This window comes from Geotrypetes seraphini, chromosome 3 (assembly GCF_902459505.1).
Source record: "Geotrypetes seraphini chromosome 3, aGeoSer1.1, whole genome shotgun sequence".
In the NCBI taxonomy this organism is placed as follows: domain Eukaryota; kingdom Metazoa; phylum Chordata; class Amphibia; order Gymnophiona; family Dermophiidae; genus Geotrypetes; species Geotrypetes seraphini.
The window spans coordinates 267,001,283-267,019,461 of NC_047086.1; the positions used below are offsets into that span (position 1 = coordinate 267,001,283).

The 18,179-nt window shown below is 46.6% G+C and overlaps 1 protein-coding gene across 4 annotated transcripts in view; it reads left to right on the plus strand.

The window, feature by feature from the left end:
* GGPS1 (geranylgeranyl diphosphate synthase 1) overlaps positions 1-18,179 on the plus strand; it is a 118,263-nt gene that overhangs the window by 89,788 nt on the left and 10,296 nt on the right. The window lies entirely within an intron of this gene.

The window sequence follows — 18,179 nt, forward strand, 5'->3', positions numbered from 1 at the left end:
TTTCAGCGAGCCTGCGAGTGGGAAACGGACCGTGAAAGGGCAGGCATCGCCTACTGTGAAATCAAAGATGGTGTAGTCGCCGGGGCAGCCTCAGCAATTGCCAATCTCGGCCATGCCTGCAGATGGTGCCTCAGCCTTGAACACAACTTTGGAAGCCTGGTTTCAAGACTTTAAAGCGGAGATGAAGGGTGTCTGGGAGGATGTTAAAACAGCGATGGTGGAACTTCGGGCAGAAGTTGGAGACTTAGGTGGTCGGGTCGAGGCCTCAGGGCAGCATATATCCTGCTTGGAGGGGGTAGTAGAGGAAACTAAAACAGCGATGGTGCAACAAGTGAAGGAACTTGCAGAACTACAAGCACAAATCAAAGACCTGGAAAACAGGTCCTGCAAAAGTAATCTGCGGTTCAAAGGGATCCCTGAGACCGACCGCCATAAAGATTGCAAAGAAATGGTGCAGACTTCTGTAGCCAGCTGCTGGGGCCTGAGGAGCCAGTAGACTCCACATCTATTATTATTTTGAGGGCCCATCGCAGCCTGGGAGCAGGCTGACTGGGTACCCCGAAAGACATTATTGCATGTTTTGGGGATTATTTGTTTAAAGAAAAAATTCATCAGGTGGCTCGGCACTGACCACAGTTCCAATGGAATGGGATTACAGTGGGTATATTTCAAGATTTGGCCCTGGCAACACTGCAGAAGTGGCAGGCATTCCAGGAGGTGACTCGTGCTAAATGCAGAGGGACATCGCTATCGGTGGTTGTTTTCGTTCGGCATTTGGATGACTGTGAATGGCAAGTCACGCAGAGTGGATGCTGTGGGAGATGCCTGGCTGGCGTTGAAAGATTTGGGCTGTGGAAATCTGCCTCCTGTTCCTGCCGTGGTGACACCAACGAAAGTGGGAAGATCGGAGGGGGCCTGGAGCATTATTACCCGATCTACTAAAAAGCAGACCCCGATGGAGACCTGATTGAATGCGCCCTGGGATGGCTGACTTTGCTGATTTTGATGGAGAGGACTGAGATGCCTACAGTCCCCCCTTTTGGACTTCGGTGATTGGGAACATTGTTGTGCAGTATGTGGTATGTGTGTGGGAGTTCTATTGGGGGTGGCTAATTGGAGTCCTTGGGGTGGTATATTGGCTGTGTGACTGGAGACGGGGTGACTGTATGGTTGTGTGGCATGGGAGGGGAGGGAGGGAGATAACCTAGGGACAGGGAACTGGGGAGACCTGATGTGATCTGTGGGGTGGGGGATGGTGCTGAGATGTAAGAGTAAAGGGGGTGGAAGGTGGGAGTGTCATTTTAGCACTACGTTTGCTCGTGAGATACTTGAGTAACTGGTGAGGGTTTTTGAATGGATGGGAAGTGTGGGGAGACAGTTACCTTTTGGGGGAGACTTCATCTTTTCTCATTGGCTGGTCTGGATTTTTCTAGATCAGCATGTGTTGGGGGGAATGCAGGGAAACGTGGATTCTGGGGTGGGGGACAGGGACGGAATGGAATTTACTTAGGATTGGGTCATGGAATGTTAATGGGTTGAACAGTCCAGGAAAGAGAAGTATCAATTTCCGGGAATTAAAGTGAATGTGTTGGGACATATGCATGTTACAGGAGATGCATTTGCGGCCCCAAGATGAAGCTTTTTTGCAGAATCCTGCCTTCAAACTGGTTTGGGCACATCAGGGCCAGAATACTACCAAAAAAAGGGTGGGATTGCGGTTTTGGTGAAAAAGGTATGGGATTGGTCATTGATCAGATGTATAGGGATCCTCATGGGAGATGTCTAGTGTTAAGAGGGAATTTACAGGGGCAAAAGGTGACGATAGTGAACATATATGGTCCCAATGCAGATCAGGCTGAGTTCTGTCGTAACTTGCAGGATAAGCTGTTGCCGTTCACTCAGGGGGTTGTGCTCTTGGGGGGGGGGGGTGATTTTAATGTGATCCCTGATGGGAGGCTGGATCATTCCAAGAGAGATAGGGGCACTCACAGAGTGCATACTCGGGTATTTTGGGTCTTCATGCAGACCTTGGAGCTGGTAGACTGTTGGAGACTTTTGCATGGGACTCAGCACAATTATACACATTATTCTCATGCTCAACAAACTTAAACATGGATAGATAGGCTGTGAGTTCATAGAAACCAATGGGCTATGATACGGGAGGCAGATATTGAGGGTATCCAAGTCTTGATCATGCTTCAGTTTCAGTAGATTGTGCGGGAGTGGTATCAGGGGGAGGAACCCGCTACTGGAGACTTAATGACTTGCTGCTTAATGCTCACTGTAAAGGTGAAGGAAGCGATCAGAGACAAGAAAACTTCATTTAAGGAATGGAAAAGGTCAAAAATGGACGAAACTGGAACAAGCACAAACAACATCAATGCAGGTGCCATAAGGTGGTAAAAGGGGCCAAAAGAGACTATGAGGAAAAAATAGCCAAGGAGGCAAAGAACTTCAAGCCATTCTTTCGATATATCAAGGGGAAACAACCCACGAAGGAAGCGGTGGGACCGTTGGATGACCATGGAATAAAGGGAGCGCTAAAGGAGGACAAAGCAATCACCGACAAACTGAACACATTTTTTGCGTCTGTATTTACTGAAGAAGATTTACACAGCATACCGGAGCCCATCAGGCTATATGATGGAAGCAAAAACGGGAAACTGACAGGGTTAACAGTCAGTCTAGAAGAGGTATGCAGGCATATTGATAGGCTTAAGAGTGATAAATCCCCGGGACCGGATGGTATCCATCCGAGGCTCATCAAGGAACTGAGAGGAACTATAGCTGAACTATTTAAGCTAATAGCCAATCTGTCAATCAAATCGGGAAAGATTCTGGAGGACTGGAAGGTGGCGAATGTTATGCCGATCTTCAAAAGAGGTTCAAGGGAAGACCCGGGAAACTACAGACCGGTGAGTCTGACCTCGGTACCGGGAAAGATAATAGAGGCGCTGATAAAGGACCGCATCATTGATCACCTTGCTGAACACAGTCTGATGAGGACCAGCCAGCACGGTTTCAGCAAAGGCAGATCTTTTTTGACAAACTTGCTGCACTTCTTCGAGGGAGTAAACAAGCAGATAGATAAGGGCGACCCGGTCGACATTGTATATCTGGATTTTCAGAAGGCGTTTGACAAGGTTCCACATGAACGACTACTTTAGAAAATTGCGAGCCATGGAATCGAGGGAAAATTGCTTGAGTACCTGAATAAATGCATGTAAACCGTTCTGAGCTCCCCTGGGAGAACGGTATAGAAAACTGAATAAATAAATAAATACTCACGTGGATTAAAAACTGGCTGGAGCATAGGAAACAGAGAGTGGGGGTAAATGGACAATACTCGGACTGGAAGAGCGTCACCAGTGGGGTGCCGCAGGGCTCGGTGCTTGGACCCGTGCTTTTCAACATCTTTATAAATGATCTGGACATAGGTACGACGAGTGAGGTGATATAACAGATGTATCTTTTTACCCTCCTCCCCTTCCAACTAATGTTTGTCTTGTCTTAATCTTAATGTTCATGTATTTTGTATTTTTTTAACTCTATCCTATTCTATAATTATGTACATCGCTTTGTAAACAGATTCAGCGATTCATCAAATATTTAATAAACCTTGAACCTTAAATTTGTGGACGATACGAAGTTGCACAGAGTAGTGAAGACACAAGGGGATTGCGAAGATCTACAATGTGACATAATCAGGCTCGAGGAATGGGCATCGACATGGGCAGATGATGTTCAACGTGGATAAGTGTAAAGTGATGCATGTCGGTAACAAAAATCTCATGCACGAATACAGATTGTCCAGGGTGGTACTTGGAGAGACCTCCCAGGTAAGAGACTTGGGAATTCTGATCGACAAGTCAATGAAGCCGTCCATGCAATGTGCAGTGGCAGTGAAAAGGGTGAACCGAATGCTGGAAATGATAAAGAAGGGGATCACGAACAGATCGGAGAAGGTTATCATGCCGCTGTACCAGGCCATGGTGCGCCCTCTACCTGGAGTACTGCACCAAGCACTGGTTGCTGTATATCAGTGGTCTCAAGCTCAAACCCTTTGCGGGCCACATTTTGGATTTGTAGGTACTTGGAGGGCCGCAGAAAAAATAGTTAATGTCTTATTAAAGAAATGACAATTTTGCATGAGGTAAAACTCTTTATAGTTTATAAAACTTTCCTTTAACAGTTAAAAGGAAAGATATATAAACTATAAAGAGTTTTACTTCATGCAAAATTGTCATTTCTTTAATAAGACATTAACTATTTTTCTGCGGCCCTCCAAGTACTCTATTTTTTTCTGCAGCACTCACATTTAAAGTTCAATATCTTTTCTTTCTCAAAACTGGCACATTTCAATCACTAAATTGAAAATAAAATAATTTTCCTACCTTTGTTTGGTAATTTCATCAGTCTCTGGTTGCACTTTATTCTTCTGACTGTGCATCCAATACTTCTTCCCTTCTTTCAGCCTCCTGTATGCTTCCTCTCCTCCAGACCTCATTCCCTCCCCCAACTTTTTCTTTCTTTCTCTATGTCTGTCTTTCTCTGATTCCGTGTCCTATTTTTTGCTTTGTTTCTGGTTCCCTGTCCCCACCCCACCTTCTTTCTTTCCTTCTTTCTTCCTTCCTTCCTGCCCTCTCCCCATGCCACCGCTGCGGCGGAATAGGCTGCTGCCGCTGCCGCTATCGGAAACAGGCCGAGATCTCCCTGCTTCTTTTCTGCAAGGGGCCGACCAACTCTCGCTGCCTGACGTCAATTCTAACTTTGGAAAGGATGTTCCGGGCAGCCAGGCAGCGATTGGCTAGCCAGAACGTTCTCTCGACGTCAGAATTGATGTCGGGCCGCCAGAGTTGGTCGGCCCCGCAGGGAAGAGAAGCAGGGAGATCAAAGATCACGGTGCCGGCCTGATCCCCGATGGCAGCAGTGAAAAGGGAAGGGAAGCAGGTTGGGCACCACTGCTCTAGACGAGCCGCGAGCCGCACTCTAGGGAGAACAGTTGGCCGCCCCCCCCCCTTGGTACGCCACTGGAGCAGCAGCGTGTCTGGCCGGCTCGTTTGTTCAAAGCCGCAGGTGGCGGCTCCTTGCGAGATCCGTGCCTGCGTCTGAAGCCTCTCTGATGTTGTGACATCAGAGAGGCTTCCGATGCAGGAGTGGATAGCGCAAGGAGCCGCCATCCCACGGCTTTGAACGAACGAGCCGGCTGCTGCTCCAAAAGGAAGAGAATGATCGCCTCCAGACCACGGGCCGCAAATAAAACCTGGAGAGCCACATGCGGCCTGCGTCTTTGAGACCGCTGCTATATATGAAGAAGGACATGGTACTACTCGAAAGGGTCCAGAGAAGGGTGACTAAGATGATTAAGGGGCTGGAGGAGTTGCCCTGTAGTGAAAGATTAGAGAAACTGAGCCTCTTCTCCCTCAAACAGAGAAGATTGAGAGGGGACATGATCGAAACATTTAAGGGAATAGACTTAGTGGATAAGGACAGGTTGTTCACCCTCTCCAAGCTAGGGAGAACGAGAGGGCACTCTTTAAAATTGAAAGGGGATAAATTCTGTATGAACATAAGGAAGTTCTTCTTCACCCAGAGAGTGGTAGAAAACTGGAACGCTCTTCCGGAGTCTGTCATAGGGGAAAACACCCTCCAGGGATTCAAGACAAAGTTAGACAAGTTCCTGCTGAACCGGAACGTACTCAGGTAGGGCTAGTCTCAGTTAGGGCGCTGGTCTTTGACCAGAGGGCTGCTGCGTGAGTGGACTGCTGGGCAAGATGGACCACTGGTCTGACCCAGTAGCGGCAGTTCTTATGTTCTTTTTTTTTTTTAATTTGAAATATTTATTAGAATTTTTAAAAGTATAACAAACAATAAAATGGATATCAACTCAAATACAAATGCCATATTCAGTATCAATACAGAATAATATCTCTACAACTAAGTACAAAATGCAATGACAAACTGCAATACAAAGAAATGGATATCCTTTCCAACAGAACTCCACACCCCCCACCCAAATGCAATAAACTGAGACGGCTCACAATTGACAACCCCCTGTTCTTTCAGGAAGTCGTCTTCACAGAACCAGTCCCCTTGTTCCCCCTCCCCACCAGTAAACGTAAAGCAAAGTGTCCATAATTACAGTCCAGGTCCAAACAGAAGAGAAATAATATCCGTGTCATTTAGCAATCAAGAGCTCCATCCCACACATAGTGTGGAGCTTCAGAGACAACTCCACAGCAGTTGGGGGCGCTATCTGCTTCCAGTGGCTAGCAATTAAACATTTGGCGGCAGCTAGTCCCCAGCGGCGAAGTTTAGTTTGCCAAGTATAATGACACACATTGTTAAACCCCAATAAACATTCCCGAGGTGCAAAGGAGATCACAGGTTGTAACAGTTGTGATAAACAACTTACCACCCTCCTCCAAAATAGCTGCAAAAGGGTACAGTCCCACCAAACATGAAGAAAGGTTCCCACAGCCACCCCACACCTCCAGCATGTTGCAGAAGTCCCAGGATACATTTTATGCAGAAGCATTTTCCTAGATAAGAACACAAGAAGAGGCCTTGCCCACCTCTATACAGAGCTGGGTCCATTCCTGTTCCGAAAAGGAACAGCTCAAATCCTGTTCCCACACTGCTTTATATCGGGGGTGGAAGGGAACTGAACCCTTAAAATATTGGTAAAGAGCTGAAAGGGGCCTAGGCCAAACCCTAAGCTTAATCCACAAATTTTCTAAAGGAGCGGATGAATGAATAGACACCCCCCCCCCTGTCCATCCCTGGGAGTGAATAAAATGTTGAATCTGTGAGTAAGCCAGAAAATCCCCCTGGGGCAAGGCACAACTAGTTTGAAATGCATCAAAGGACACCAGGATCCCCCTATGCAAAACATCCCTAAATATCAGAAGACCAAGGCGCCCCCAGCGCAAAAACGTAGAATTCTCTCTGCCTGCAGGGAACTGAGGTTCATCGCATCGCGCCCCCATAAGTGAAGGTACCAACCCATCACCCCATCTCCTCCTTGTCTTACACCATAAACACAAAAGATGCTGCAGAAAAGGATTGCTCTGACCGCCAAGTGAGGAATGAGGAAAACCAGAGCCAAAACCGTAAAACATGAGGTCCCACTATTTGTTGCTCCATTTTTACTACAATCTTTGCCTCAGCTATATCCCAATCTAACAAAAGTCTCAGCTGTGCCGCCCTGAAATAACAAAACAAATTAGGGAGTACTCGCCCCCCACATGATTGAGGCGACCACATACACTGCTGAGAAAATCAAGGCGGTTTCCCCTGCCAAATGAATTTAAAAAATAAGGCGTGAAGTTGTTTAAACACTAAGGTAGGAACCGGAATGGGTAACGTTTGAAATAGAAACAGTAAGCGGGGCAGAACATTCATTTTAATAACAGCTATTCGTCCCCACCTGGACAACCACAACCCGTTCCACTGCTGAAGATCCCCCCTGAACCTGCTGAACAATATGAGCATAATTCAAAGCATATAGCTGAGATCGCTCGAAATATGGATTCCTAAATACTTAATTGCCCCCAAAGCCCACCGAAATGGAAACATCCCCGATAAATGAGCGACATCATCTGTATTCAGAGTGACTCCCAACAACTCAGATTTATCTTTATTAACAGTAAACCCAGACACTGCCCATATTCCGCAAAATGGTCTATCAAAATAGGGAGGGAAAACTCCGGATCACACACATACAAGAGCACATCATCGGCAAATAATGCAATGCGATGTTACTGATCTCCAACCCAAACCCCTCTCAGCTCCAAATGGTCCTGAATACGAATAGCCAGGGGTTCCATCGATAGAGCGAACAAGAGGGAGGAGAGAGGGCAGCCCAGGCGAGTTCCCTTGCAATAGGAAAAAATGCCATATATCCCCCATTAACCCGAATAGTTGTCCATGGGGCCCGATAAAACGCTCGTACCCAGGTTAAAAAGGAAGCTCCGAATCCCATTCGCTTCATCACCTGTCATAAAAATTCCCATCCCACTTGGTCGAAAGCCTTTTCAGCATCAATAGTTAGAAAAGCAACCTTATCCAGGGCCCGCTGCACCGCCCAAACAAGAAGTAAAGTTCGTCTAATATTGTCACTAACTTGTCACCGCTGGATAAAGCCCGATTGGTCCATATGCACCAGTTTGGGCAAGATCTTCCCCAACCGGAGGGCTAAAAGCTTGGCTAATATTTTTGCATCAGTATTTAAGAGTGAGATCGGGCGATATGCACCACACCTAGATGGGTCCCTCCCCGGTTTCAGCAGTACCGAGATACCCGCTTCTCTCATAGAAGGAGGTAACGGAATACCTGCACATACTCCATTAATAACTCGTACCAGCAAGGGGGCTAAAACATCCCGATATCATTTATAAAAAGTATTAGAGTATCCATTTAGGCCCGGCACTTATCCACTTTCAGATTTGTAATAACCCCTACAACCTCCCCCAAGGTAATGGGCTCATTAAAGAATTCCATGTCAGAGTCCTCCAGCCTAGGGAGAGTCACCTTATTCAGATAGGCAGTGATGGACTCCGAATATACCCTCTCCACTTTCCCATATTATTTGGAATAAAAGAAGAAAAAAACTTTCCTAATGGACCCATCAGTACATTGAGAGATCCCTTCTACATCCTTGATATGTGTAATAGTGGCTCTAGCCTGCCTCAATTTGATATACCAGGCCATCTGCAAACCAGACTTATTACTATACTCATACATGGTCTGGTACAATCTCAGTCTGTAAAAATCAATTTCCTCCATCTGCAAAAGAGAAAGCTCATTGCGCACTTTCAAGAGCTGTTCATACACCCCTGGGTCCTGCTGTCTCTGGTGCGAGATTCCCAGGCTCAGTAAGCGCTCTCTAAGAAATAAACCTGGCTCTCTCTCACTTGCTTAAGGCGAGCCCCCCACTTAATAAATACTCCTCGGATTACTACTTTAAGAACATCCCACAAAATGAAATCACTAACGGTGACATTATCATTATACTGCAAATATTGGTTAATAGCCTCTCCCACCTCTTGCAGCACCCTGGTATTCTTTAACAAGGACTCATTGAGCCTCCAGAAGTTGTGAACATCTCCCACATCCCAGAAGCCCGCACATGTCACCCAGACCGGAGCATGATCAGAAATATGTATAAGGCCTATCTCTGCTGTCCGTATCCCCCCCTACTAATTGCGGTGGGTCCAAAGACCATCAAATCGGGCATATCAGCGATGTACATGGGAATAGTGGGTATAGAACCTCTGTAAAGGGTGCAGCAGATGCCAACATCAATCAAACCCAGGAAGGCCATTAATGCCAGGAAGGCCCTATGAGGGGCTCGTGAAGGTACCCTGGTACCCCCCTGAGAATGATCCAGCTGCACATCTGGAGTAAGATTAAAATCCCCCCTCCCAAATATACCGATCCCTCACAAAATTCACCAGATCCTCTTTAAGAGAGGTGTGGAACCCTGCCTGACCCGCATTCAGTCCATAAATATTAATGACAGAAATGGAGCGTCCCTGTAGTGTACCCTGTAATGCCAGACATCTCCCCAAGGGATCCCGGTATACTTGCTGCACCACAAAACCCCAATCCCTTACGTATAAGAATTGCCAGGCCTCCCGCTTTTCTAGTAGTCTTCCCACTTTGGTGCGTCCATACTTGCTCAAAATAGGGCGATTATAAAAAAGTTCTTATGTTCAAAGTATTGCCACTTATTTGGAGTTTAATGATACAGGGGAAGTGTCTGATGGGATTTTATGGGATGTGTTGAAATCAGTACTTAGGAGAGTTTTTATTAAGTGGGGAGCCCGATTTAAAACACCGTAGAGCTTGAGCTATGTTAAACCTACGTGAACAATTGATTTTCCTAGAACTAGCTCTTAAGTGGTCCCTGGCCTCTCAGACGTTGGCACAGTTACGCATGGTGCGGGGAGAGTTACATCAGCTCCAAATGGAAAAGTACAATCATGTGCGCGAGAGGTTCCAATCTCATCTTTTTTTTTTTTTTTTTATGTTCAAATATTTTTTATTATTCCAACGAAACAGACAAATATCAGTTGTATACATGTCCAAATAACAACAGTGCAAACTCACCCCCACCCACCCTCCCCTCCCATCCCTCCCCCCCCCAAAAGAGTCCAATGCTGCTAGCAAAACAAAGAGGTAAAGAGAGTCTTAACAATTCAAGAGTCTACTGCGAGCATATGGTGTAAGGATCTGCCAGAAACACTCCCAGGTCTGACAAAATTTGCGGCCTGGTCCACTATCCAAATCTCCCACCAATCTGCGTTCCAGCGTCGCATGACCAAGCATCAACGTTCTCCATTGTGCGTAGGAAGGTGGATCTCGGGACAGCCAGTTAATAAGAATTACTTTCTTCCCCATCAAAAGCTCTCGAGTGACAAAAGCTGACATTCCCTTAGGTGTGGGCGCGGCTATATTGTAGTGTCCAAATAAAGCTCTCGGTTGTGGAAGTCTCATCTTTATGAGCATAGTAATAAGTGTAGTGCTCAGCTGGCTCGCTATATTAAAATTAGGCAAGCAAGATGCTCTCACAAGAATCCGGGATGGGAGAGGGACATAGCAGGTTACAGACACAGACATTGGTAAATCATTTTTGGATTATTATAGTCACCTGTACAGTGCTAGAGTAGCAGGGGGTGATGGGGAAGTGACCCGCTTTTTGGATCAGGTATGTTTACCTGTGCTTCCCCGGTCACATTGGGGAAGGTAATGGGTGAGATCTGGACAGCTAAGCCAGGGAAATCGCCAGGACTGGACGGGTATACGAGCCGCTTTTATAAAAATATTTGGGGAACAAGTTGGACCTTTGTTGGTCCGAGTCGTGAATGGGGTGTAGAAGGGGGGCCTTTTACCAGCAACTATGGGTGAGGCAGGTATAATGATCCTTTTGAAACCAGGGCAAGATCTGTTAAATTGTGGATCATATAGACCTATCTCACTATTAAATGTCGATGCAAAACTCATTGCAAAAGTTTTGGTCCTGCATCTGGGAAAGTTACTTCCCAGTTTGATTCATATGGATCAATCTGGTTTTATACAACGGAGGCAGGTATGCGATAATATCCGGCGTACTCTACATCTGATATGGAAAGTGAAGCAGGGGCATGACCGAGTAGTCTTGATGGCGGTAGACACTGAGAAGGCTTTCGACCAGGTGTCTTGGGACATTTTGTGGGCTGTGATGGGGAAATTGGGTTTGGGTGGGCTGTTTTGTGAGTGTGCCTTAGAGTCAATCAGGCTTACACAGATTTTTTTCCATAGAGCACAGCACTAGGCAGGGATGCCCGCTTTCCCCTTTGCTATTTGCTATGTCAATAGAACCGTTGGCTCTTATGATCCAGACTCATCCATACCTGAAGGGGATCTCGGTAGATGGTAACGAACATTGTATAGCCCTATTTGCTGATGATATCCTCCTGTATCTGGTAGACCCAGAACAGACGGTGCTTCAATTGTTACATATTTTCAAGGACTACAGGAGAGTCTCTGGCTTTAAGATAAATTTAGCAAGACTGAAATGATGAAACTTACTCTGGAGGAAACCAAGGTTCATGCCCTTCAACACAAGTTCCCGTTTAAATGGGCAACTAAGGGTATTAAATATTTAGGCATTCTCCTACCCAGGGATTTGGGTTGTTTTATATGAGGTTAATTATGGGCTGGTTATTCGGAGAATTCATTCTGATCTTCAACGCTGGCTCTGGCTCTCTGGGGGAGGGGGGGCATATAGTGGTTCTAAAAATGAATGTACTACCAAGATTGTTATTTCTGTTCTAGACTTTACCGATCCCCATACCCGCTCGGACGTTTAAGATATTACAGGCAGAATTTAGGAACTTTAATTGGCAGAATAGAGCTCCTAGAATTTCTCAGACGGTGATGTGGGCCGATAGAGCTTGGTGTGGGAAAGGGGTACCCAAACTTCACTGGTATTACCTGGCAGCGCAGATGAGGATGTTACTGGAGTGGGACCTGGGTACACACAAGTGGGGGCTGCTGTTAGAACAGTCTTTTGTGCCTCACGGTAGATTATCCACTAGGCTTTGGTCTTCTCTCATTGCGCTACAGTGGGCACAGGAGACTGACAACCCAAATATATTACACCTGATCAAGTTGTGGGATACAATGAAACGGGACTGCAATAATGGGTTGGCGACTTCCACTTTGGTTGTTTTAAGGGATGAACCACAATTTTTAATAGATAAAACCAACCCTGTTTTTGAGAGATGAGGGCGCCTGGGGTTGATCCACTTTCGGGATTTTTTGCGGGAGGGGAAAATAATATCTTTTGAGGTCTTGCAATGCATACCTGGAGTGCGGGCAGGAGATTGTTTGACCTATACTACATCAAGACACTCACCAACAACCACGAAGATTCCACATTAACCGCAAACACCTTAGCTGATTTCTTCATCTCCAAGACTCAAAAACTAAGATCTACTTTACCTGCCTCGACTAATCTCCTTGAGCTTTTCCCCATTCTTACTGATACCGACATATACAAACCAGACCAAGGGTCAAGAGCAGATCTATACTGGAACCAATTCAAAACACTGGACTGGGAAACCTTCAATAAATTCTACAACAAATATTCTAACTCCTTCTGCAAACTAGACACCTGCCCTCCAAATGTCATGAAAACTGCACCCATCCATTTCAAAGCCAACATGTTATCCTGGGTGAACTTTCTACTTTCCTCAGGATACTTTCCACCTGAGCAAGGCCATATTATGTTAACCCCAATCATAAAAAACACGAAAGAACCCCCAAACGCCCCTTCTAATTACAGACCTATCGCTAGCATTCCTCTATTCACCAAAATAGCTGAAGGGATAGTAAATGCTGAACTCACCGCATATCTGGATAAATTCAACATACTATGTGACAATCAATCGGGCTTTCGAACAGACCACAGCACTGAAACCATTATTGCAGCCTTATTCGACTACTTGCACACCCTCTTTAGCCTGGGCTCCAGCGCCTTGATCCTTCAACTCGATCTGAGCAGTGCGTTTGACCTAGTAGACCACAACATTCTCCTAGAATGCCTGACCCACATTGGCATCTCCGACCAGGTCTTCAGCTGGTTTCACGGATTCCTACGAAACAGATCCTACAGAGTTCGCAAAAACGATTCCTCCTCATCTAGCTGGGTTAACTCCTGCGGGGTGCCGCAGGGCTCCCCCCTGTCCCCCACACTATTTAATATCTACCTCGCCTCCCTGGGTAACCTCCTTCAAAACCTCAAACTCAAATCCTTCATCTACGCAGATGACATCACAATAGTCATCCCACTCACCACCTTCTCCCCAGATCTACTAGCCTACATCACAAGCATACTTAATCAGATAGAACTCTGGATGCAATCCTACAGATTAAAACTAAACCCGGACAAAACAAAATTCTTCCTAGCCTCCCCCAATGAAAAAAATCAAAGTCTCCACAATCCAAGTGAAAGGCTTGGTCTTCCCCCTCGAACAAACATTAAAAATACTGGGAGTCACTCTAGACAAACATCTATCCCTAGAAAATCACACCGATCTTACTGTCAAGAAATGCTTCTCGGTGCTCTGGAAACTGCGCACCATAAAAAAATACTTTGATGACTCCTCTTTCCGCCTTCTGGTACAGTCCTCTGTCCTGAGCGTACTAGACTATTGCAATGTCATTTATCTGAGCTCCACAAAGAAAACCCTTAGGAGACTAAAATTGATCCAGAACACTGCCGTCCGCCTCATATTCGGCCTGAACAAATGGGACCATATCACACCTTTCTACCACCAACTGCATTGGCTCCCTTTCGAATCCAGAGTCCTATTCAAATTTGCCTGCTTCTGCTACAAAACTGTTTTTGGCCTATTACCTAGATACCTCAATCACCATTTCACTCTGAACCTCACCAACAAAAAATCCCGCAGAATACAGCTGTTTGCCTTCCCATCCCTAAAATTATGTCATTTCAAAAGATTTCTCGACAAAACCTTTGCTTACCAGGCGGCCAAGCTGAACCCTTGGCTTGCCCAAATGATACTCGAGGCCCCCTCTTACCTTAGTTTCAGAAAACTTCTCAAAACGCACCTTTTCCGTGAACAGGCCTTTTAATCCCCCTTGCCCCCTATTTTCTCCCCTTTCCCTCACTACCCCGCCCCTTCGGCTCTCCCTCTCCCCCCCTCCCCCGATTTTATCTCTCTCTCGCTATATCATATCTTACAACCCTTCCTTCTGTATTACCGTTACCTCTACCTAATCTCTTCAAAGAGTTCCCCCCCCCCCACTTCATTGCCTGTAACTCTGTCAAAATTTTGTAAATCCGTGTGTTATCACGGACCTTAATTAATGGATGTGAACCGCCTAGAACTTTACGGGTATGGCGGTATACAAGAATAAATTATTATTATTATTATTATCTTCAGGTGAAACACTATATGAGTGCTCGGGGATGGGATAAGACATCGCCCATTAAGACTGAACATCTAGAAAAATTATGGGGGACTTTACAGAAGGTGCCCATGACTATTTCAATTATATATCAATTATATATCAATACTTAAAGGGGCGAGTAGTGCCGAACTTTGTTTTTCAATGACATTGACTCGAGGAATGGGCTCGAGGAATAGGCATCGACATGGCAGATGAGGTTCAATGTGGATAAGTGTAAAGTGATGCATGTCGGTAACAAAAATCTCATGCACGAATACAGGTTGTTCTGGGCGGTATTGGAGAGACCTCCCAGGAAAGGGACTTGAAAGTTCTGATCGACAAGCCGATGAAGCCGTCTACGCAGTGGCGTACCTAGGGTATGTGGCACCCGGGGCCCATCATTTTTTTGACACCCCCCCAATGTAAAAAAATATTTTTTGTAATAACCATGAAACTGAATAAATGGTCATAATAGAAACAGGCAGTGAAAATTTTCTTTTATTGAACCTCATATATGTAACCATTATTCCTAACATACCATAACATAACATAAATTATGTCTGAATTGTCATGACATCAGAAGTACATATGGAGTAGTTGCAGGTGATGCTTGGGACAGTTCTGATTGTGTTAGTTCGGTTTTATGTGTTTTTTGAATAGAAGGGTGTTTATTTCTTTTTTGAAGGTTTTGTAGTCTGTGGTCGAGGTCAATAGGTTGTAGAGTTGGGGGTCGAGTGTTGCAGCTCGAATGACTATGAGGTTGTCGAACAGTTTTTTTCTGTTGACGTTTTTGGTTGGAGGGTATGTGAATGGTGTGTGAGTTCTCCTGTGTCTGGTTGAGGTGGATTGAATTATTTAGCTGAAGAAATTAGTTACCCCCCCATTCCACACACATTAATTCTCTTCCATTTTTGTTCCCTTTATAAAAAACACTGATAAGTTCCCAGAAAAAAAATACATTAAAATAAGAAGTGAAAACAAAGGCCCCTACAGATGAGAGCATAACATAAGAATAGCCTAACTGGGTCAGACCAATGGTCCATCATGCCCAGTAGCCCATTCTCATGGTAGCCAATCCAGGTCACTAATACCTGGTCAAAACCCAAAGAGTAGCAACATTCCATGCTACCAATCCAGGGCAAGCAGATGTTTCCCCCATGTCTTAATAACAGACTATGGACTTTTCCTCCAGGAATTTGTCCAAACCTTTCTTAAAACCAGCTACGCTATCTGCTTTTACCATAACTTCTGGCCACTTAATTTTTAAGCTGAGATCTTTCCTTCCAACAGAGACCTTGCTAGATGTCAAATACAGCACAAGGTAACTTCACGCGGACTTAGCTGTGCAGGAAATGTGAATCTCCTCATACACCCACCATATAGTGCAAAAATGTGCAAAGGTCTGTTTTTTTCTTTCGATCACTACATAGACTAATGCCACACAAGCAGCGCTGTTACAAACATATTCTGTAGGTCAGTGCTAAGGTTAACAAAGTTTCCTTCCTTGGACACGCTGCCACCACCACCACTAGGAACACCTCACCAGGTAGGCCAGCAGTGCTATAAACTTTACAAAACACATTATTATATTTTCTTATAAAGCACATATTTTAACTGAACTCTCTGACATCCTCAGCCTTTCCATTCACAAAAATAGAAGGAAGAAAAGTTCCCATTTCCTGCTGTCTCATGTCCCCGGCCTATACAATATTTTTCTTCTGCAGACCCTTCAAAAGTCTGACCAAATTCTCGTTTCACTTGCATTATAAAGTACTGAGGATGCCATCTCTCCCCAATCCCAGGTCCTAAAGTCTAAGACAGTAGTGCAAACTAGTGCTGCCAGATTCAGGAAAAAAAATTTAGATTTGATTCAGCATATTGAATTGGTTTATCGATTCGATTTTCCTGCCCAATTAGGTGTTTTTTTCAAACATCATGGTGGGTTTATTTTATAGCTTTTTCACCCCCCTTTGGCTTCTCCTAACCACACTGGCGCTGTGGTGTAAATAAAATAAAGAAACAAAACGGACTTTTCCTCTCTCTGTTAAATCCTAGCTCACGTTTGCGGTCTAACACCAGCTCTGGCAGGATACACATTTCAAATCTGATATATTGTAATCACAAAACAGAAAATAAAATTAGTTTTTCTACCTTTTGTTGTCTGGTTATTTTTCAAATCTTGTTGGTCCAAGGCTCTGGTTGTCTTCTGATAACTTGCTTGCCAGGGTCTCCTTCTTTCTTCTTTCTCCGTGCTAACCATCCATCTGCCATCTCTGTCCTCCCCTTCTGTTTCCCTTCCCTCCCCCGGATGTCTGGCATCCTTCCCTTTTTTTGTCTCCCTCCACAGATCCACCTTTTCTTAGCTACCCTTTCATCCAGCAGCTCTCCCTCCTTCCCCACCACCCCAGGGTCCACCATCTCTCCCTTTCTTTTCCCAACTACCCTCCTAACCAGTATCTCTATCCCCCCCCTCCACACCATCCCTTGTGTCCAACTTCTCTCCCTTTCTGTTCCTTCCCTCCCTAAAACCCATGTCCATCATCTCTCTCTCCTCTATTTTCAGACCCATTATTTCTTCCCACCCAAAGTCCGGCATATGTACGTCTCTTTGAACCCCTTCCCCTTCCCTCCGTATACTTCTACACCAGGGCCTCCCCTCCCCTGAAGGCCTGTCCCCCCCTTAAAGGTCTGCATCCTACCCCTGAAGGCCTGCACCCCCCCCCGAAGGCCTGCATCCCCCTGAAGGCCTGTCCCCCCCTTGAAGGCCTGCCTGCCTGTTCCCCTTGAAGGCCTGCCCCCCTTGAAGGCCTGTCCCCCCCTTGAAGGCCTGCACCCCCCTGAAGGCCTGCATCCCCCCGAAGGCCTGTCCCCCCCTTGAAGGCCTGCACCCCCCTGAAGGCCTGCATCCCCCCGAAGGCCTGTCCCCCCCCTTGAAGGCCTGACTGCCTGTTCCCCTTGAAGGCCTGCCCCCTCTTTGAAGGCCTGCACCCCCCTCCCCTGAAGGCCTGCACCTTCCCGAAGGCCTGTCCCCCCCTTGAAGGCCTGCCTGCCTGTTCCCCTTGAAGGCCTGTCCCCCCTTTGAAGGCCTGCATCCCCCCTTGAAGGCCTGTCCCCCTCTTGAAGGCCTGCCTGTCTGTTCCCCTTGAAGGCCTGTCCCCCCCCCCCTTGAAGGCCTGCCTGTCCCCCCTCCGAAGGCCGGCGCCCCCCCCGAAGGCCTGCCTGCCTGATCCCCTTGAAGGCCTGTGCTCCCCCTTGAAGGCCTATCCCCCCAAAGGCCTGCACCCCCCGAAGGCCTGTCACCCCCCCGAAGGCCTGCCTGTCTCCCTTGAAGGCCTGTCCCCCCGAAGGCCTGCACCCCCCCCAAAGGCTTGTGTCCCCCTTTGAAGGCTTGCCTGCCTGTTCTCCATGAAGGCCTGTCCCCCTGAAGGTCTGTCTCCCCCCCTCCACAAAGTCTGCCTGCCCGCCCCACCCTGAAGGCCTGCTGCCCCCCCCCACTACCTTGAAGGACCGCTCGCCCCACCACCACCACCAGGAAGCACTGCTCATCCCCCACGGCCTCCCCGCTCCATTTCCCTGGGGGAAACAGCCTGCAGCAAGATCACACGATGCCAGCAATCTTTGCCTGCTTCGGCTGTTTCCTCCGCCGTGGTTCCGCCCCTCCTCTGACGTCAGAGGAGGGGCGGGACCGTGGCGGAGGAAACAGCCGAAGCAGGCAA